Consider the following 21,517-nt stretch of genomic DNA (forward strand, 5'->3'; position numbering starts at 1 on the left):
CACCCACTTAATAATAGGTGGCTGCTGTCGTCCGACTAATAGCTATGCACTGAGCAGGGTGTTCTCTTCATCATAACTGAGGGAACAGCGACAGAGCTTAATATTATTGTTAGTTTGTTGTTTAACACCATGTTTACACATAGGTCATTCTCATGGCAAGAGAGGTATCTAGATTTTGTACAGATTATTTATATTCATGTTCTTTGTCTAAGGTCTTTTCTGTGTTTAGGGCTAGATCAATCTTGTATTGAGTCTGTTTTGGTTTTGTTAAATATTTAACCATTCTATTTGGTATTGCAAGTCTCTGACTTGTTATATTTTGTGCACATTATTAAAAAGTGGTCAGTGATTATTCGCATAGTACAGTGATCACATATTGGTGGGCGCTCTCCCTTCACCAGGAGTGTGTGTGTTAGGCGAGAGTGCCCACTATGACATCTCGTATAGGTCATCTGTTCCAGTCTCTTTCCACTCAGCAGTTTTGGTGGTGCTTGGCTGTCGTAGAGTTTGTTCTGCGTTTGCTTTGATTGGTTTATATCTGATGGGGGGGGGGAGCCTGCAGTTTAAAGCTTTTCTTCTGGTCTTCTTTGCTATGTGATCTGCTTTTTCTGTCAGTGTCTTGATATTACACAAAGCTAGTGAGTGGAAAAATGTTAATAGTATACTGAGGCAGGACCAGCAAATCTGAATATAGAGAATAATGGTGTCCACTGATAAGGCTTTTAAAAAAAAAAAAAAAAAAAAAAAAAAAAAAAAAAAAAAAAAAGCAGAACTGTGTACCCTAGAAATTATCCTTATTAACACTTTATAAATGTTATGAGTGCTACTCAACGGAAAGTCCCACCACCCAAAAATACAACATGCATGCAAGTTAAACCCTCAAACCCACAGAGTGGCTAAAGCACTTCCTCCAAACAGACAAGAAATCAAAGACCAAAAAGCACATTTTCAGAAATTATTTATTCAGAGAAACATGAATCGGTTCGTCCAGGAGCTCATGCAGCACTGAAGGATTGTGGGGAATCGGCAAAAACAGTCTGGAACCTTCAAGTCAGGCCGTGTCACTAAAACAGGAAACAACCTGCATTAAGCGATCCACTACAACACAACCCACCAAGAATTTCACTCAGATCCTGCACTTACCGCCACATGTTCCTCACGTGAATCGTTACATCGTCATCAGATGATCCTTCTTCAGTCCACACAGCTGGTTCCACATGACGCTGCACACGTACTAAAAAACAAAGTGCAGTTTAGTTCATGCTGCAGGTAACACCACAATCCTGGAATGATTAAATCAGAGGTCTCGAGTTCCAGGAGCCACACATCTCAGGGTCCTCTTCATTAAGCTTCAAGATTCGTTTGTAACTCCCAGATTTAGCGAGTTTAAGGGTCAACGCCCAAGTAGGGAACAGTCTAGTTCTTACCCTACTCAATGCACACAGACATCATTGGTCCTGGTTTGTCTTTACAGCTTTGTGAAATAGATACCAGTATTTCAAAAGCTTCTGGAATTACAACCTGAAGTTAATGGTGTTCCTCACCACCAAACTTTAATACTCGGTCATTCATATGGTAAACACCGCACCCTTACACCCTGTGCACGCTAACCTTCTTGGTGTCCAAGGGTCCTGCTGAGAAGTTTGGCTTCCTGCTCATGCTGCACTGGAGACCCAGACGCTGCCAGTAAAACAAGAGGAGTTTAATAAACCTGAACATGACCTGGTGAGGAATTCAAGCCGAATGCTGTACAAACTCACCTTGGTAGATCAGAGCAACCAGAACAATCACAGCTACGGCGGTGCAGAGCTTCATTCTTCCTGCTGTCTAAACACAGATAACGGTGATGATCCTGGTGCTTTAGCTCGGCCATAAATACCTGCACAGGTACATCAGCTCACCTGTACCACGTTAACGTCAATTAACCAATCAGCGCTCACCTGCTGCCACCCAGCGGTCGCCGGCCGCTATTACTGCTAATAAAAGCAGCCAGGTTCAACATAAAACTGAACATCTGATTCCAACAATCCTCACCTGAGACACCTGAGACCGAATGTTGCAAATCATCAGAGATCTGCTCTGTATTAACGTCATATCATGGATTTCTGACCTGAGAGCTTCACTGTATGCTTATATGGACACGAAAATTAAACTCCATATCTTTAACAGCTAAAGCAGCTTGTTTGTTTACATAGCAGCTTTTCTTTTAGCTTCATTGTTAAAGTGTGTTGTGTTTCATTTTAAATGATCTTCAAATAACTCTAAGACAGAACTGAGAATGAACTCTGTGAAGGAAACGAAATGAATATCGATAAATATAAACAGGATGAAGAAAAAAAGTTTGATTATGTGAAACTGGAAGTGCCTTTGTTTTGAATAAAAATGCACTGGTTCCCAGCAGCAGCATGTAAAAAATAAATTACTAATAAATTGTTTCCTAAAATATTTAAATGACCGACAGTAAAGTGTTGTATTGAATAAATATAAACATAACAACTGATTCATGCATCATTGAAACGGGCATGTTTATTTTATTTATTAGGATTTTAAGAGGTTTTACACACCCTGGTTACATTCATGACAGGATAGGTAGTTCATGTCAGTTATGGACAATTTTATATCAAGTCACCTCACTTGCACAGCTTAAGACTGTGGAAGCAAACCCACACAGAAAGGACCCGGACCGGACCGCTCTACTTGGGGATAAAACCTAGAACCTTGTTGCTGTGAGGTGACAGCGCTACCCATCGAGCCCCAGTGTCACCCACTTAATAATAGGTGGCTGCTGTCGTCCGACTAATAGCTATGCATTGAGCAGGGTGTTCTCTTCATCATAACTGAGGGAACAGCGACAGAGCTTAATTTTATTGTTAGTTTGTTGTTTAACACCATGTTTACACATTGGTCATTCTCATGGCAAGAGAGGTACTTAGATTTTGTACAGGTTACTTATATTCATGTTCTTTGTCTAAGGTCCTTTCTGTGTTTAGGTCTAGATCAGTCTTGTATTGAGTCTGTTTTGGTTTTGTTAAATATTTAACCATTGTATTTGGTATTGCAAGTCTCTGACTTGTTATATTTTGTGCACATTATTAAAAAGTGGTCAGTGATTATTTGCATAGTACAGTGGTCACATATTGGTGGGCGCTCTCCCTTCATCAGGAGTTTGTGTGTTAGGCGAGAGTGCCCAATATCACATCTCGTATAGGTCATCTGTTCCAGTCTCTTTCCAGTCAGCAGTTTTGGTGGTGCTTGGATGTTGTAGAGTTTGTTCTGTGTTTGTTTTATATCTGATGGGGGGAGCCTGCAGTTTACAGCTTTTCCTCCGGTCTTCTTTGCTATCTGATTTGCTTTTTTTCCAGTGTCTTGGGATCTTGATATTACACAAAGCTAGCGAGTGGATAATGTTAATAGTATACTGGAGGCAGGATGAGCAAATCTGAATATAGGGAATAAGTGAGTCAACTGATTTCTGGGGGGGGAAAAAAGGAAAAAAAAAAAAAAAACGCATGTCAAGGGCAAAACTGTGTACCCTAGAATTTACCCTTATTAACACTTTAAAAATGTTATGAGTGCTACTCGACAGCAAGTCCCACCACCCAAAAATACAACATGCATGCAAGTTAAACCCTCAAACCCACAGAGTAGTTAAAGCACTTCTTCGAAACAGACAAGAATTCAAAGACCAAAAAGCACATTTTCAGAAATTATTTATTCAGAGAAACATGAATCGGTTCATCCAGGAGCTCATGCAGCACTGAAGGATTGTGGGGAATCAGGAAAAACAGTCGAGAACCATCAAGTCAGGGCCTAGTCACTAAAACAGGAAACAACCTGCATTAAGCGATCCACCACAACACAACCCACCAAGAATTTCACTCAGATCCTCCACTTACCTCATGTACAATCACGTGAATCGTTACATCGTCATCAGATGCTGATCCTTCTTCAGTCCACACAGTTGGTTCCACATGACGCTGCACACGTACTAAAAAACAAAGTGCAGTTTAGTTCATGCTGCAGGTACAACCACAATCCTGGAATGATTAAATCAGATGTTTCAAGTTCCAGGAGCCACACACCTCAGGTTCCTCTTCATTAAGCTTCAAGATTCATTTGTAACTTCCAGATTTAGGGAATTTAAGGGTCAACGCCCAACTAGGGAACAGTCTAGTTCTTACCCTACTCAATGCACACAGACATCATTGGTCCTGGTTTGTCTTTACAGCTTTGTCAAATAGATACCAGTATTTCAAAAGCTTCTAGAATTACAACCTGAAGTTAATGGTGTTCTTCTAAAGTTCCTCACCAACGAACTTTAATACTCAGTCATTCATATGGTAAACACCGCACCCTTACACCCTGTGCACTCTAACCTTCTTGGTGTCCAAGGGTCCTGCTGAGAAGTTTGGCTTCCTGCTCATGCTGCACTGGAGACCCAGACGCTGCCAGTAAAACAAGAGGAGTTTAATAAACCTGAACATGACCAGGTGAGGAATTCAAGCCGAATGCTGTACGAACTCACCTTGGTAGATCAGAGCAACCAGAACAATCACAGCCACGGCAGTGCAGAGCTTCATTCTTCCTGCTGTCTAAACACAGATAACGGTGATGATCCTGGTGCGTTAGCTCGGCCATAAATACCTGCACAGGTACATCAGCTCACCTGTACCGCGTTAACGTCAATTAACCAATCAGCGCTCACCTGCTGCCACCCAGCGGCCGCCGGCCGCTATTACTGCTAATAAAAGCAGCCAGGTTCAACATAAAACTGAACATCTGATTCCAACAATCCTCACCTGAGACACCTGAGACGGAATGTTGCAAATCATCAGAGATCTGCTCTGTATTAACGTCATATCATGGATTTCTGACCTGAGAGCTTCACTGTATGCTTATATGTACACGAAAATTAAACTCCATATCTTTAACAGCTAAAGCAGCTTGTTTGTTTACATAGCAGCTTTTCTTTTAGCTTCATTGTTAAACAGTGTGTTGTGTTTCATTTTAAATGATCTTCAAATAACTCTAAGACAGAACTGAGAATGAACTCTGTGAAGGAAACGAAATGAATAGCGTTTAATATAAAGTAGGGCTGTCACACGACAAAAAATTTGAATCGAGATTAATCGCGATTAAAGATCAAAATTAATCGCGATTAATCGCGATTAAAATGTTTAATCGTGTGACAGCCCTAATATATATGTATTCATGTCAATTAATCGCAAACTAATAATTAAGCAAAATTTGAAGTTATGCACATTGTTATTGCAAGAATGTGTTTACCAATAAAACATTCATAAAATATGATCAAATTATTACATCTAAATTCATTGTAGAAAGCACTTTCTCTGACAAAAGTGAGGATCTTTTCCTGTTCATGACCCTGACACTGAAAACAGGTGCACCAACCATAATGTTTTGATCTAATATAAGGCATCAATAAAGCATCAAAACACAGATATGATTATTTCATAGATCTATTAAGAAAACCCTTTAATACTGTGTTTGTGCAGAAAGAATACTGGGAAATACTGTTCTAAATTACCATTTAAACACCTATAAATACCTGAAACAGTCAAGTTACCAGACGTTATCTATAAGTAATTGACTGAATAGCTATATAAAAAAAGTGTTAATTCAAACAGTCCATGTAAACGCTTAGTCCATATAAATATCAGATACAAATGTGTTTTTAGAAAACTACAAACATCACAAATATAAATCATGTTTATAACCATGTGATAGAATAACCTGAATAAACTGTAGAGATGAAACACAGAGTTTCACTTCTTACCGGAGGGGGAGGAGGCGGAGCTACACGGTTTTGATGGACAGCTCTAGCAGCCAATGGAAATACTCGTTACAAAGCCTGCGTGTTTCACTCATCTTTTCATCAACACGTAAAAAAAGTGAAAACCGCTAAAAGTAGTTTATCATCGGACAGTTCATGCGCTTTACATCCTAATTCATCTGAAATACAGTTAATTACCACAGAGACACATGTATATGCCAAATAAAAATAGATTAAAAATTGTAATCTTGTTAATTAACGCGATTAACGACAGCCCTCGTATAAAGAGGATGAAGAAAAAAAGTTTGATTATGTGAAACTGGAAGTGCCTTTGTTTTGAATAAAAATGCACTGGTTCCCAGCAGCAGCATGTAAAAAATAAATTACTGATAAAATGTTTCCTAAAATATTTAAATGACCGACAGTAAAGTGTTGTATTGAATAAATATAAACATAACAACTGATTCATGCATCACTGAAACAGGCATGTTTATTTTATTTATTAGGATTTTAACATGTTCAGGATCCGTCCGGATCGGTAAGAACACCTCCAGCACCACCACACTGAGCACCGGCGCTCCCCAAGGCTGTGTGCTCAGTCCACTGCTGTTTACTCTGCTTACGCACGACTGTACAGCAATGCACAGCTCGAATTCCATCGTTAAGTTTGCAGACGACACAACTGTGGTGGGACTCATCAGCAACAACGATGAGTCAGCGTACAGAGAGGAGATACAACATCTAACGGACTGGTGCCAAGTCAACAACCGGTCTCTGAATGTGGATAAAACCAAAGAGATGGTCATTGACTTTAGAAAGACACTAAGGGACCACTCCCCACTGCACATCGACGGCTCATCTGTTGAGATCGTCAAGAGCACCAAATTTCTCGGTGTTCATCTGGAAGAGAATCTCACCTGGACCCTTAACACCAGTTCCATCACCAAGAAAGCCCAGCAGCGTCTCTACTTTTTGAGAAGACTGAGGAAAGCTCATCTGCCACCCCCCATTCTCACCACGTTCTACAGAGGAACAATCGAGAGCATCCTGAGCGGCTGCATCACTGTCTGGTTCGGAAATTGTACTGCGTCGGACCGCAGGACTCTCCAGCGAATAGTGAGGACAGCTGAAAAGATCATCGGGGTCGCTCTTCCATCTCTCACGGACATTTTTAACACCCGCTGCATCCGCAAAGCTCTCAGCATTGTGGACGATCCAACCCACCCATCACATGGACTTTTTACTCTGCTCCCGTCTGGGAGACGATACCGCAGCATCCGGACTAACACAACCAGACTGTGTAACAGTTTTATCCCTCAAGCAATCAGACTCCTCAACTCAGTACTGTAACAATTTCCTCCGGAAATTTTCTGCTGCCACACACTGATCTGTATTGACTGTTACTTGCATTTTTGACTATGTTACTTGTATTTTTGCACACCTCCTGGAAATGCACAATAATTTCTGCACCTTACTTGTATTTTGCACCATATCTACTTTTTAGGCACCTTATCTGCATTGCCAATTTTACGCTGCTAATGTACAACATGTCACTACCTCAGGAACCATTGTACCATCTATTCACCATCATGTACTAACACTTGTCTTTAGTCCTGTGTTCTAATTACTTGTTTAGATTAGGGATAATTAGGAATATCTTTTGTAGTTATTTATTATAGGATTTTTTGTATTATTGTTGTATTTGCACTGTTTTGTCTTGCACTTTTTGTACCGTGTTACACCGTGATCCTAGAGGAACGCTGTTTCGTTTCAATATGTACTTGTATGTAGCTGAAATGACAATAAAACCTCTCTGACTCTGACTCTACACACCCTGGTTACATTCATGACAGGATAGGTAGTTCATGTCAGTTATGGACAATTTTATATCAAGTCACCACACTTGCACAGCTTAGGACTGTGGAAGCAAACCCACACAGAAAGGACCCAGACCGGACCGTTCTAGCTGGGGATCAAACCTAGAACCTTGTTGCTGTGAGGTGACAGCGCTACTCATCGAGCCCCAGTGTCACCCACTTAATAATAGGTGGCTGCTGTCGTCCGACTAATAGCTATGCATTGAGCAGAGTGTTCTCTTCATCATAACTGAGAGAACAGCGACAGAGCTTAATATTATTGTTAGTTTGTTGTTTAACACCATGTTTACACATTGGTCATTCTCATGGCAAGAGAGGTATCTAGATTTTGTACAGGTTATTTATATTCATGTTCTTTGTCTAATGTCTTTTTTGTGTTTAGGTCTAGATCAGTCTTGTATTGAGTCCGTTTTGGTTTTGTTAAACATTTAACCATTGTATTTGGTATTGCAAGTCTCTGACTCGTTATATTTTGTGCACATTATTAAAAAGTGGTCAATGATTCTTTGCATATTACAGTGGTCACATATTGGTGGGCGCTCTCCCTTTACCAGGAGTGTATGTGTTAGCCGAGAGTGCCCAATATGACATCTCGTATAGGTCATCTGTTCCAGTCTCTTTCCAGTCAGCAGTTTTGGTGGTGGTTGGATGTTGTAGAGTTTGTTCTGTGTTTGCTGCGAGTGGTTTATGTTTGATGGGGGAAGCCTGCAGTTTACAACTTTTCCGCCGGGCTTCTTTGCTATCCGATCTGCTTTTTCATTTCCCGCAATGCCAGTGTCCTGGGATTTTATTACACCAAGCTAGCGAGTGGAAAAAGCTAACAATGGTACACTGGAGGCAGGGTGAGCAAATCTGAATATAGGGAATATAAATATTTGTGTCCACTGATTTGTTTTGGTTAAAATGCATGCATGTCAAGGGCAGAACTGTGTACTCTAGAATTTACCCTTATTAACACTTTCAAAATGTTATGAGTGCTACTCGACAGCAAGTCCCACCACCCAAAAATACAACATGCATGCAAGTTAAACCCTCAAACCCACAGCGTGGTTAAAGCACTTCCTCTAAACAGACAAGAATTCAAAAGACCAAAAAGCACATTTTCAGAAATTATTTATTCAGAGGAACATGAATCGGTTCATCCAGGAGCTCATGCAGCACTGAAGGATTGTGGGGAATCAGGAAAAACAGTCGAGAACCATCAAGTCAGGGCCTAGTCACTAAAACAGGAAACAACCTGCATTAAGCGATCCACCACAACACAACCCACCAAGAATTTCACTCAGATCCTCCACTTACCTCATGTAAAATCACGTGAATCGTTACATCGTCATCAGATGCTGATCCTTCTTCAGTCCACACAGTTGGTTCCACATGACGCTGCACACGTACTAAAAAACAAAGTGCAGTTTAGTTCATGCTGCAGGTACAACCACAATCCTGGAATGATTAAATCAGATGTTTCAAGTTCCAGGAGCCACACGTCTCAGGTTCCCCTTCATTAAGCTTCAAGATTTATTTATAACTTCAAGATTTAGTGAGTTTAAGGGTCAACACCCAAGTAGGGAACAGTCTAGTTCTTACCCTACTCTATACACACAGACATCATTGGTCTTGGTTTGTCTTTACAGCTTTGTGAAATAGATACCAGTATTTCAAAAGCTTCTAGAATTACAACCTGAAGTTAATGGTGTTCCTCACCACCAAACTTTAATACTCAGTCATATGGTAAACACCGCACCCTTACACCCTGTGCACTCTAACCTTCTTGGTGTCCAAGGTTCCTACTGAGAAGTTTGGCTTCCTGCTCATGCTGCACTGGAGACCCAGACACTGCCAGTAAAACAAGAGGAGTTTAATAAAACCGAACATGACCAGGTGAGGAATTCAATCCGAATGCTGTACGAACTCACCTTGGTAGATCAGAGCAACCAGAACAATCACAGCCACGGCGGTACAGAGCTTCATTCTTCCTGCTGTCTAAACACAGATAACGGTGATGATCCTGGTGCGTTAGCTCGGCCATAAATACCTGCACAGGTACATCAGCTCACCTGTACCGCGTTAACGTCAATTAACCAATCAGCGCTCACCTGCTGCCACCCAGCGGCCGCCCGCCGCTATTACTGCTAATAAGAGCAGCCAGGTTCAACATAAAACTGAACATCTGATTCCAACAATCCTCACCTGAGACACCTGAGACGGAATGTTGCAAATCATCAGAGATCTGCTCTGTATTAACGTCATATCATGGATTTCTGACCTGAGAGCTTCACTGTATGCTTATATGGACACGAAAAATAAACTCCATATCTTTAACAGCTAAAGCAGCTTGTTTGTTTACATAGCAGCTTTTCTTTTAGCTTCATTGTTAAACAGTGTGTTGTGTTTCATTTTAAATGATCTTCAAATAACTCTCTAAGACAGAACTGAGAATGAACTCTGTGAAGGAAACGAAATGAATATCGATTAATATAAAGAAGATGAAGAAAAAAAGTTTGATTATGTGAAACTGGAAGTGCCTTTGTTTTGAATAAAAATGCACTGGTTCCAAGCAGCAGCATGTAAAAAATAAATTACTAATAAAATGTTTCCTAAAATATTTAAATGACCGACAGTAAAGTGTTGTATTGAATAAATATAAACATAACAACCGATTCATGCATCACTGAAACAGGCATGTTTATTTTATTTATTAGGATTTTAACATGTTTTACACACCCTGGTTACATTCATGACAGGATAGGTAGTTCATGTCAGTTATGGACAATTTTATATCAAGTCACCTCACTTGCACAGCTTAGGACTGTGGAAGCAAACCCACACAGAAAGGACCCGGACCGGACCGCTCTACCTGGGGATCGAACCTAGAACCTTGTTGCTGTGAGGTGACAGCGCTACTCATCGAGCCCCAGTGTCACCCACTTAATAATAGGTGGCTGCTGTTGTCCGACTAATAGCTGTACATTGAGCAGGGTGTTCTCTTCATCATAACTGAGGGAACAGCGACAGAGCTTAATATTATTGTTAGTTTGTTGTTTAACACCATGTTTACACATTGGTCATTCTCATGGCAAGAGAGGTACTTAGATTTTGTACAGGTTATTTATATTCATGTTCTTTGTCTAAGGTCCTTTCTGTGTTTAGGTCTAGATCAGTCTTGTATTGAGTCTGTTTTGGTTTTGTTAAATATTTAACCATTGTATTTGGTATTGCAAGTCTCTGACTTGTTATATTTTGTGCACATTATTAAAAAGTGGTCAGTGATTATTTGCATAGTACAGTGGTCACATATTGGTGGGCGCTCTCCCTTCAACAGGAGTGTGTGTGTTAGGCGAGAGTGCCCAATATCACATCTCGTATAGGTCATCTGTTCCAGTCTCTTTCCAGTCAGCAGTTTTGGTGGTGCTTGGATGTTGTAGAGTTTGTTCTGCGTTTGTTTTATATCTGATGGGGGGAGCCTGCAGTTTACAGCTTTTCCTCCGGTCTTCTTTGCTATCTGATTTGCTTTTTTGCCACAGTGTCTTGGGATCTTGATATTACACAAAGCTAGCGAGTGGATAATGTTAATAGTATACTGGAGGCAAGATGAGCAAATCTGAATATAGGGAATAAGTGTGTCAACTGATTTTTGGGGAAAAAAAAAAAAAAACGCATGTCAAGGGCAAAACTGTGTACCCTAGAATTTACCCTTATTAACACTTTAAAAATTTTATGAGTGCTACTCGACAGCAAGTCCCACCACCCAAAAATACAACATGCATGCAAGTTAAACCCTCAAACCCACAGAGTAGTTAAAGCACTTCTTCTAAACAGACAAGAATTCAAAGACCAAAAAGCACATTTTCAGAAATTATTTATTCAGAGAAACATGAATCGGTTCATCCAGGAGCTCATGCAGCACTGAAGGATTGTGGGGAATCAGGAAAAACAGTCGAGAACCATCAAGTCAGGGCCTAGTCACTAAAACAGGAAACAACCTGCATTAAGCGATCCACCACAACACAACCCACCAAGAATTTCACTCAGATCCTCCACTTACCTCATGTACAATCACGTGAATCGTTACATCGTCATCAGATGCTGATCCTTCTTCAGTCCACACAGTTGGTTCCACATGACGCTGCACACGTACTAAAAAACAAAGTGCAGTTTAGTTCATGCTGCAGGTACAACCACAATCCTGGAATGATTAAATCAGATGTTTCAAGTTCCAGGAGCCACACGCCTCAGGTTCGCCTTCATTAAGCTTCAAGATTCATTTGTAACTTCCAGATTTAGGGAGTTTAAGGGTCAACCCCCAAGTAGGGAACAGTCTAGTTCTTACCCTACTCTATACACACAGACATCATTAGTCCTGGTTTGTCTTTACACCTTTGTCAAATAGATACCAGTATTTCAAAAGCTTCTAGAATTACAACCTGAAGTTAATGGTGTTCCTCTAAAGTTCCTCACCACCGAACTTTAATACTCGGTCATTCATATGGTAAACACCGCACCCTTACACCCTGTGCACTCTAACCTTCTTGGTGTCCAAGGGTCCTGCTGAGAAGTTTGGCTTCCTGCTCATGCTGCACTGGAGACCCAGACGCTGCCAGTAAAACAAGAGGAGTTTAATAAACCTGAACATGACCAGGTGAGGAATTCAAGCCGAATGCTGTACGAACTCACCTTGGTAGATCAGAGCAACCAGAACAATCACAGCCACGGCGGTACAGAGCTTCATTCTTCCTGCTGTCTAAACACAGATAACGGTGATGATCCTGGTGCGTTAGCTCGGCCATAAATACCTGCACAGGTACATCAGCTCACCTGTACCGCGTTAACGTCAATTAACCAATCAGCGCTCACCTGCTGCCACCCAGCGGCCGCCGGCCGCTATTACTGCTAATAAGAGCAGCCAGGTTCAACATAAAACTGAACATCTGATTCCAACAATCCTCACCTGAGACACCTGAGACGGAATGTTGCAAATCATCAGAGATCTGCTCTGTATTAACGTCATATCATGGATTTCTGACCTGAGAGCTTCACTGTATGCTTATATGTACACGAAAATTAAACTCCATATCTTTAACAGCTAAAGCAGCTTGTTTGTTTACATAGCAGCTTTTCTTTTAGCTTCATTGTTAAACAGTGTGTTGTGTTTCATTTTAAATGATCTTCAAATAACTCTAAGACAGAACTGAGAATGAACTCTGTGAAGGAAACGAAATGAATATCGATTAATATAAAGTAGGGCTGTCACACGAGTAAAATTTTTAATCGAGATTAATCGCGATTAAAGATCAAAATTAATCGTGATTAATCGTGATTAAAATGTTCAATCGTGTGACAGCCCTAATATATATGTATTCATGTCAATTAATCGCAAACTAATAATTAAGCAAAATTTGAAGTTATGCACATTGTTATTGCAAGAATGTGTTTACCAATAAAACATTCATAAAATATGATCAAATTATTAAATCTAAATTCATTGTAGAAAGCACTTTATCTGACAAAAGTGAGGATCTTTTCCTGTTCATGACCCTGACACTGAAAACAGGTGCACCAACCATAATGTTTTGATCTAATATAAGGCATCAATAAAGCATCAAAACACAGATATGATTATTTCATAGATCTATTAAGAAAACCCTTTAATACTGTGTTTGTGCACAAAGAATACTGGGAAATACTGTTCTAAATTACCATTTAAACACCTATAAATACCTGAAACAGTCAAGTTACCAGACGTTATCTATAAGTAATTGACTGAATAGCTATATAAAAAAAGTGTTAATTCAAACAGTCCATGTAAACGCTTAGTCCATATAAATATCAGATACAAATGTGTTTTTAGAAAACTACAAACATCACAAATATAAATCATGTTTATAACCATGTGATAGAATAACCTGAATAAACTGTAGAGATGAAACACAGAGTTTCACTTCTTACCGGAGGGGGAGGAGGCGGAGCTACACGGTTTTGATGGACAGCTCTAGCAGCCAATGGAAATACTCGTTACAAAGCCTGCGTGTTTCACTCATCTTTTCATCAACACGTAAAAAAAGTGAAAACCGCTAAAAGTAGTTTATCATCGGACAGTTCATGCGCTTTACATCCTAATTCATCTGAAATACAGTTAATTACCACAGAGACACATGTATATGCCAAATAAAAATAGATTAAAAATTGTAATCTTGATAATTTTTTTTAATTGCGATTAAAATTTTAATGCGTTAATCACGTTAATTAACGCGATTAACGACAGCCCTCGTATAAAGAGGATGAAGAAAAAAAGTTTGATTATGTGAAACTGGAAGTGCCTTTGTTTTGAATAAAAATGCACTGGTTCCCAGCAGCAGCATGTAAAAAATAAATTACTGATAAAATGTTTCCTAAAATATTTAAATGACCGACAGTAAAGTGTTGTATTGAATAGATATAAACATAACAACTGATTTATGCATCACTGAAACGGGCATGTTTATTTTATTTATTAGGATTTTAACATGTTTTACACACCCTGGTTACATTCATGACAGGATAGGTAGTTCATGTCAGTTATGGACAATTTTATATCAAGTCACCTCACTTGCACAGCTTAGGACTGTGGAAGCAAACCCACACAGAAAGGACCCGGACCGAACCGCTCTACCTGGGGATCGAACCTAGAACCTTGCTGCTGTTAGGTGACAGCGCTACCCATCGAGCCCCAGTGTCACCCACTTAATAATAGGTGGCTGCTGTTGTCCGACTAATAGCTATGCACTGAGCAGGGTGTTCTCTTCATCATAACTGAGGGAACAGCGACAGAGCTTAATTTTATTGTTAGTTTGTTGTTTAACACCATGTTTACACATAGGTCATTCTCATGGCAAGAGAGGTACTTAGATTTTGTACAGGTTATTTATATTCATGTTCTTTGTCTAAGGTCCTTTCTGTGTTTAGGTCTAGATCAGTCTTGTATTGAGTCTGTTTTGGTTTTGTTAAATATTTAACCATTGTATTTGGTATTGCAAGTCTCTGACTTGTTATATTTTGTGCACATTATTAAAAAGTGGTCAGTGATTATTTGCATAGTACAGTGGTCACATATTGGTGGGCGCTCTCCCTTCACCAGGAGTTTGTGTGTTAGGCGAGAGTGCCCAATATCACATCTCGTATAGGTCATCTGTTCCAGTCTCTTCCCAGTCAGCAGTTTTGGTGGTGCATGGATGTTGTAGAGTTTGTTCTGTGTTTGTTTTATATCTGATGGGGGAGCCTGCAGTTTACAGCTTTTCCTCCGGTCTTCTTTGCGATCTGATTTGCTTTTTTGCCACAGTGTCTTGGGATCTTGATATTACACAAAGCTAGCGAGTGGAAAATGTTAATAGTATACTGGAGGCAGGATGAGCAAATCTGAATATAGGGAATAAGTGTGTCAACTGATTTTTTGGGGGAAAAAAAAAAACGCATGTCAAGGGCAAAACTGTGTACCCTAGAATTTACCCTTATTAACACTTTAGAAATGTTATGAGTGCTACTCGACGGCAAGTCCCACCACCCAAAAATACAACATGCATGCAAGTTAAACCCTCAAACCCACAGAGTGGTTAAAGCACTTCTTCTAAACAGACAAGAATTCAAAGACCAAAAAGCACATTTTCAGAAATTATTTATTCAGAGAAACATGAATCAGTTCGTCCAGGAGCTCATGCAGCACTGAAGGATTGTGGGGAATCAGGAAAAACAGTCGAGAACCATCAAGTCAGGGCCTAGTCACTAAAACAGGAAACAACCTGCATTAAGCGATCCACCACAACACAACCCACCAAGAATTTCACTCAGATCCTCCACTTACCTCATGTACAATCACGTGAATCGTTACATCGTCATCAGATGCTGATCCTTCTTCAGTCCACACAGTTGGTTCCACATGACGCTGCACACGTACTAAAAAAACAAAGTGCAGTTTAGTTCATGCTGCAGGTACAACCACAATCCTGGAATGATTAAATCAGATGTTTCAAGTTCCAGGAGCCACACGTCTCAGGTTCCTCTTCATTAAGCTTCAAGATTCGTTTGTAACTTCCAGATTTAGGGAGTTTAAGGGTCAACGCCCAAGTAGGGAACAGTCTAGTTCTTACCCTACTCAATGCACACAGACATCATTGGTCCTGGTTTGTCTTTACAGCTTTGTCAAATAGATACCAGTATTTCAAAAGCTTCTAGAATTACAACCTGAAGTTAATGGTGTTCCTCTAAAGTTCCTCACCACCGAACTTTAATACTCGGTCATTCATATGGTAAACACCGCACCCTTACACCCTGTGCACTCTAACCTTCTTGGTGTCCAAGGGTCCTGCTGAGAAGTTTGGCTTCCTGCTCATGCTGCACTGGAGACCCAGACACTGCCAGTAAAACAAGAGGAGTTTAATAAACCTGAACATGACCAGGTGAGGAATTCAATCCGAATGCTGTACGAACTCACCTTGGTAGATCAGAGCAACCAGAACAATCACAGCCACGGCAGTGCAGAGCTTCATTCTTCCTGCTGTCTAAACACAGATAACGGTGATGATCCTGGTGCTTTAGCTCGGCCATAAATACCTGCACAGGTACATCAGCTCACCTGTACCGCGTTAACGTCAATTAACCAATCAGCGCTCACCTGCTGCCACCAAGCGGCCGCCGGCCGCTATTACTGCTAATAAAAGCAGCCAGGTTCAACATAAAACTGAACATCTGATTCCAACAATCCTCACCTGAGACACCTGAGACGGAATGTTGCAAATCATCAGAGATCTGCTCTGTATTAACGTCATATCATGGATTTCTGACCTGAGAGCTTCACTGTATGCTTATATGGACACGAAAAATAAACTCCATATCTTTAACCGCTAAAGCAGCTTGTTTGTTTACATAGCAGCTTTTCTTTTAGCTTCATTGTTAAACATTGTGTTGTGTTTCATTTTAAATGATCTTCAAATAACTCTCTAAGACAGAACTTAGAATGAACTCTGTGAAGGAAACGAAATGAATATCGATTAATATAAAGAGGATGAAGAAAAAAAGTTTGATTATGTGAAACTGGAAATGCCTTTGTTTTGAATAAAAATGCACTGGTTCCCAGCAGCAGCATGTAAAAAATAAATTACTAATAAAATGTTTCCTAAAATATTTAAATGACCGACAGTAAAGTGTTGTATTGAATAAATATAAACATAACAACTGATTCATGCATCACTGAAACAGGCATGTTTATTTTATTTATTAGGATTTTAACATGTTTTACACACCCTGGTTACATTCATGACAGGATAGGTAGTTCATGTCAGTTATGGACAATTTTATATCAAGTCACCTCACTTGCACAGCTTAGGACTGTGGAAGCAAACCCACACAGAAAGGACCCGGACCGGACCGCTCTACCTGGGGATCGAACCCAGGACCTTCTAGCTGTGAGGTGATAGCGCTACTCGTCGAGCCACTTAATAATAGGTGGCTGCTGTTGTCCGACTAATAGCTATGCATTGAGCAGGGTGTTCTCTTCATCATAACTGAGGGAACAGCGACAGAGCTTAATATTATTGTTAGTTTGTTGTTTAACACCATGTTTACACATTGGTCATTCTCATGGCAAGAGAGGTACTTAGATTTTGTACAGGTTATTTATATTCATGTTCTTTGTCTAAGGTCCTTTCTGTGTTTAGGTCTAGATCAGTCTTGTATTGAGTCTGTTTTGGTTTTGTTAAATATTTAACCATTGTATTTGGTATTGCAAGTCTCTGACTTGTTATATTTTGTGCACATTATTAAAAAGTGGTCAGTGATTATTTGCATAGTACAGTGGTCACATATTGGTGGGCGCGCTCCCTTCAACAGGAGTGTGTGTGTTAGGCGAGAGTGCCCAATATGACATCTCGTATAGGTCATCTGTTCCAGTCTCTTTGTAGTCAGCAGTTTTGGTGGTGCTTGGCTGTTGTAGAGTTTGTTCTGTGATTGTTTAATGTCTGATGGGGGGGAGCCTGCAGTTTACAGCTTTTCTTCTGGTCTTCTTTGCTATCTGATCTGCTTTTTTTGCCACAGTGTCTTGGGATCTTGATATTACACAAAGCTAGCAAGTGGAAAATGTTAATAGTATACTGGAGGCAGGATGAGCAAATTTGAATATAGGGAATAACGTTGGTGTCCACTGATTTTTTGAAAAAAAAAAAAAAAAAAAAAATAATAATTTACCCTTATTAACACTTTGAAAATGTTATGAGTGCTACTCAACAGCAAGTCCCACCACCCAAAAATACAACGTGCATGCAAGTTAAACCCTCAAACCCACAGAGTGGTTAAAGCACTTCTTCTAAACAGACAAGAATTCAAAGACCAAAAAGCACATTTTCAGAAATTATTTATTCAGAGAAACATGAATCGGTTCGTCCAGGAGCTCATGCAGCACTGAAGGATTGTGGGGAATCAGGAAAAACAGTCGAGAACCTTCAAGTCAGGCCGTGTCACTAAAACAGGAAACATGCATTAAGCGATCCACCACAACACAACCCACCAAGAATTTCACTCAGATCCTTCACTTACCGCCACATGTTCATCACGTGAATCGTTACATCAAGGTCACCAGATGATCCTTCTTCAGTCCACACAGTTGGTTCCACATGACGCTGCACACGTACTTAAAAACAAAGTGCAGTTTAGTTCATGCTGCAGGTAAAACCACAATCCTGGAATGATTAAATCAGATGTTTCAAGTTCCAGGAGCCACACATCTCAGGTTCCCCTTCATTAAGCTTCAAGATTCGTTTGTAACTTCCAGATTTAGCGAGTTTAAGGGTCAACACCCAAGTATGGAACAGTCTAGTTCTTACCCTACTCAATGCACAGAGACATCATTGGTCCTGGTTTGTCTGCAGCTTTGTGAAATAGATACCAGTATTTCAAAAGCTTCTGGAATTCCAACCTAAAGTTAATGGTGTTCCTCACCACCAAACTTTAATACTCGGTCATTCATATGGTAAACACCGCACCCTTACACCCTGTGCACTCTAACCTTCTTGGTGTCCAAGGGTCCTGCTGAGAAGTTTGGCTTCCTGCTCATGCTGCACTGGAGACCCAGACACTGCCAGTAAAACAAGAGGAGTTTAATAAACCTGAACATGACCTGGTGAGGAATTCAAGCCGAATGCTGTACGAACTCACCTTGGTAGATCAGAGCAACCAGAACAATCACAGCGGTACAGAGCTTCATTCTTCCTGCTGTCTAAACACAGATAACGGTGATGATCCTGGTGCGTTAGCTCGGCCATAAATACCTGCACAGGTACATCAGCTCACCTGTACCGCGTTAACGTCAATTAACCAATCAGCGCTCACCTGCTGCCACCCAGCGGCCGCCGGCCGCTATTACTGCTAATAAAAGCAGCCAGGCTCAACATAAAACTGAACATCTGATTCCAACAATCCTCACCTGAGACACCTGAGACACCTGAGACGGAATGTTGCAAATCATCAGAGATCTGCTCTGTATTAACGTCATATCATGGATTTCTGACCTGAGAGCCTCACTGTATGCTTATATGGACACGAAAATTAAACTCCATATCTTTAACCGCTAAAGCAGCTTGTTTGTTTACATAGCAGCTTTTCTGTTAGCTTCATTGTTAAACAGTGTGTTGTGTTTCATTTTAAATGATCTTCAAATAACTCTGTAAGACAGAACTTAGAATGAACTCTGTGAAGGAAACGAAATGAACATTGATTATTTTTGATTGCTTTGTAACTACACGTCCAAGGATATGTGTACACCCATTCTAATGATTGAATTTAGTTTTTTGTTTATTGTTTATTATTATTACGATTTTAAAGTCATGTTTTACACTTTGGTTACATTAATGACAGAAACGGTAGTTACTCATCACACAAGATTCATCAGTTCACAAGTTTAATATCAAACACAGTCATGGACAATTTTGTATCTCCAATTCACCTCACTTCACGTTTTTGTACTGTCGGAGGAAACCCACTCGGACAAGGGGAGAACATGCAAACTCCTCACAGAAAGGACCCGGACCTTCTTGCTGTGAGGCGACAGTGCAACCCACTTGGCCACCGTGCCGCCCCATCCTTAAAGCAAACCTTCTACAGAGCGCCTGCAAACTCTGACTGTGGTGACAGTTCATCTGTCACACGACAAAACATCACTCGGGTGGCTTTGGGACGAATCTCGAATCTTGAATGTCCCTAAATGGACTGGCCAAAGCACAGGGCAAGACCCCATCAGACATCTGTGGAGAGATTGAGAGGAACTGCCATGAACTGTGGTATAAACTGCACAAATCCGGTTGTGTAAAGCTCATAGAATCATATCCAAGGACAGTTGCAACAGTGTTAGCTCAGTGGTTAAGGTAGCGGAGTAGTAATCAGAAGGTTGCAGGTTCAAGCCTCACCACCACCAAGTTGCTGCTGTTGGGCCCCTGAGCAAGGCCCTTAGCCCTCAACGGTACAAACTGTGTTCAGTCATAATTGTAAGTCGCTTTGGATAAAAGCCACAAATGTTATTTCTGCAGAGCATGTATATGTTTGTGACTAAGAAACTGTAGCCTAGTGGTTAAGGTACTTAACTAGTAATCAGTAGACTGCTGGTTCAAACCCCACCACTGCCTGGTTGCTGCTGTTGGACCCGTGAGAAAGGTCATTAACTCTCAATTGCTCAGACTGTATACTAACACAGTAATGTAAGTGGCTTTGGATAAAGGTGTCCCGGCTAAACGCCCAAAGTGTAAACTTCTGTTTTTGATTGTTAAGTAATTAAAAAGCTTTGAATTTAATCATTTAATTAATGATTGGTAAATTGATTTAAAGGTGAGAAGCTATTTTATAGCCATTCCTTAAATCTTTTATTTAAACCGTGTAGGAGAGTTCGACCTCTGTCACTTCATGTACACACTCCAAGAAAACAGGAAGTCATGCATCACTACTTGAAAGTTTCTAAATGCGTCAGTCACTAACTTCGATCCATTATAAAGGTCATGAGGCTTGCAGGTAATCTTGTCGATAAATAACACCTGTACACACCTGTATGCAGATCTCCCACACTCGCCATAAAAGGCAGGCGTCACCCTGAGTGGTTGCAGAAAGACGTTCGGGCCGAGAGGCAAAGTACAGGGGCTGTAAAGTAGGGAGAGAGCGTTACAGACACTCTGCCATCTGTTTTATCCCATAAGACCTTTCTGCTCTCTCGACAGGTACGTTTCTCAATACAGGTGAGTCTCATTCTACGCTTTCTAATGGTTTTAGAAGATGCTTCTTCTTCTCTTTTAGTAAAATCGTCTGTGTGTAATTTACTCAAATGCTCCATAGAAATATTGGATATAAAACCTAAGATCATCTTATAATCCTAAAAATTCTAAATGACTTTGGGTTTTGCTTAGAGGATGCAGTAGGTTTAAATTGTAGCGCGTAATATTGCAGATAGTGGTAGCTCGGTGGTTAAGGAACTGGATTAGTAATCTGAAGGTTGGCGGTTCAAGTCACACCACTTCCAGCTTGACACTTAATTGCCTCAATTGCTCAAAAAAATTTGTTCGGTCATAGTTGTAAGTCGCTTTGGATAAAAGTGTCTATTAAATGCCGAAAATGTACATGTAACCTTAATGATCCTTGATTTTGACGCATTCGTGGTTTAGTTTAGTATGATATTCAGCTCCGGTTGGGCGGCTCCTCTTGTAATACTGTCCTCCATTTTGAGGTGGTGCAGGTAGAAAATTGCTGATGCTAGCTGTTCACTACAGCGTGGTTACGCTACTATACCTGGAAATACAAATAAAGCAGCTAGTTATGGGTATATATATTATATATATATTTTATTCTC

The 21,517-nt window shown here is 40.3% G+C and overlaps 4 long non-coding RNA genes across 4 annotated transcripts; all 4 read right to left on the reverse strand.

The window, feature by feature from the left end:
- Positions 1 to 979: 979 nt before the first annotated feature.
- On the reverse strand, positions 980 to 1,682 carry LOC134324681 (uncharacterized). Its single transcript, XR_010014214.1, has 3 exons — positions 1,612 to 1,682; positions 1,144 to 1,234; positions 980 to 1,064 (listed from the first exon to the last, which is right to left on the reverse strand). It is a non-coding gene; the product is annotated as an uncharacterized LOC134324681 (long non-coding RNA).
- Positions 1,683 to 3,731: 2,049 nt separating this feature from the next.
- On the reverse strand, positions 3,732 to 4,447 carry LOC134323940 (uncharacterized). Its single transcript, XR_010014127.1, has 3 exons — positions 4,377 to 4,447; positions 3,897 to 3,988; positions 3,732 to 3,817 (listed from the first exon to the last, which is right to left on the reverse strand). It is a non-coding gene; the product is annotated as an uncharacterized LOC134323940 (long non-coding RNA).
- A 7,101-nt stretch (positions 4,448 to 11,548) lies between these two features.
- LOC134323871 (uncharacterized) lies at positions 11,549 to 12,417 on the reverse strand. The gene is made up of 4 exons (XR_010014120.1): positions 12,343 to 12,417; positions 12,194 to 12,262; positions 11,714 to 11,805; positions 11,549 to 11,634 (listed from the first exon to the last, which is right to left on the reverse strand). It is a non-coding gene; the product is annotated as an uncharacterized LOC134323871 (long non-coding RNA).
- A 2,925-nt stretch (positions 12,418 to 15,342) lies between these two features.
- Positions 15,343 to 16,051, reverse strand: LOC134324275 (uncharacterized). The gene is made up of 3 exons (XR_010014164.1): positions 15,984 to 16,051; positions 15,503 to 15,594; positions 15,343 to 15,423 (listed from the first exon to the last, which is right to left on the reverse strand). It is a non-coding gene; the product is annotated as an uncharacterized LOC134324275 (long non-coding RNA).
- Positions 16,052 to 21,517: the final 5,466 nt, after the last annotated feature.

Source organism: Trichomycterus rosablanca, chromosome 12, assembly GCF_030014385.1.
Source record: "Trichomycterus rosablanca isolate fTriRos1 chromosome 12, fTriRos1.hap1, whole genome shotgun sequence".
Taxonomy (NCBI): domain Eukaryota; kingdom Metazoa; phylum Chordata; class Actinopteri; order Siluriformes; family Trichomycteridae; genus Trichomycterus; species Trichomycterus rosablanca.